The sequence below is a fragment of the Schistocerca cancellata genome, chromosome 3 (assembly GCF_023864275.1).
Source record: "Schistocerca cancellata isolate TAMUIC-IGC-003103 chromosome 3, iqSchCanc2.1, whole genome shotgun sequence".
NCBI classification, from domain to species: Eukaryota; Metazoa; Arthropoda; class Insecta; order Orthoptera; family Acrididae; genus Schistocerca; species Schistocerca cancellata.
In genome coordinates, this window is record NC_064628.1 from 852999576 (window position 1) to 853000571 (window position 996).

Below are 996 nucleotides of genomic sequence, written 5' to 3' on the forward strand. Positions count from 1 at the left end.
AAACTACACAATCACTACTAGTAAACAGAGAAACGAATCACATTCATATGGCCTCTCGCCACTGTAAACCAGCCCGGCAGCCACGTCATGCGCACGAATCGCATGCGAACCATCATACAGCCTGGGATTTCCATGCGAACAGCGATCACCGACCGATCGCTGCGATTTGCTCATACACGTGCGACCTACGAAGCGATCGGTTGCTCGTGCGACAGATCGATGCAAACAGTATCGCTCGCTCGCTCAAGTTCACTGGCTTCCTAAGCCACGCGTGTGTGCAGGCTAAATAGCAAGCCGCTTTTCCTGTTGAGACCTAATAGCAGCAATGTGGGCCTCTCGAATTGAATTGGCGTCTGTGAACGTCTATAAAGACTTTATAGACGTTTCTTCCCATTGCCTCTGTGCCACGGGAGAGACTAACCCTGCAGCAGGCCAGGCCAACGTGTGGTCGGCCTCTAGTGGGCCTGGTGGCCCGACTCCCGTATCACATCTACATCTACATCTACATCTACATCCATACTCCGCAAGCCACCTGACTGTGTGTGGCGGAGGGTACTTTGAGTACCTCTATCGGTTCTCCCTTCTATTCCAGTCTCGTATTGTTCGAAGAAAGAAAGATTGTCGGTATGCCTTTGTGTGGGCTCTAATCTCTCTGATTTTATCCTCATGGTCTCTTCGCGAGATACACGTAGGAGGGAGCAATATACTGCTTGACTCCTCAGTGAAGGTATGTTCTCTAAACTTCAACAAGAGTCCGTACCGAGCTACTGAGCGTCTCTCCTACAGAGTCTTCCACTGGAGTTTATCTATCATCTCCGTAGAGCTTTTGCGATTAGTAAATGATCTTGTAACGAAGCGCGCTGCCCTCCGTTGGATCTTCTCTATCTCTTCTATCAACCCTACCTGGTACTGATCCCACACTGGTGAGCAATATCCAAGCAGTGTACTGTAACCTACTTCCTTTATTTTCGGATTGAATTTCCTTAGGATTCTTCC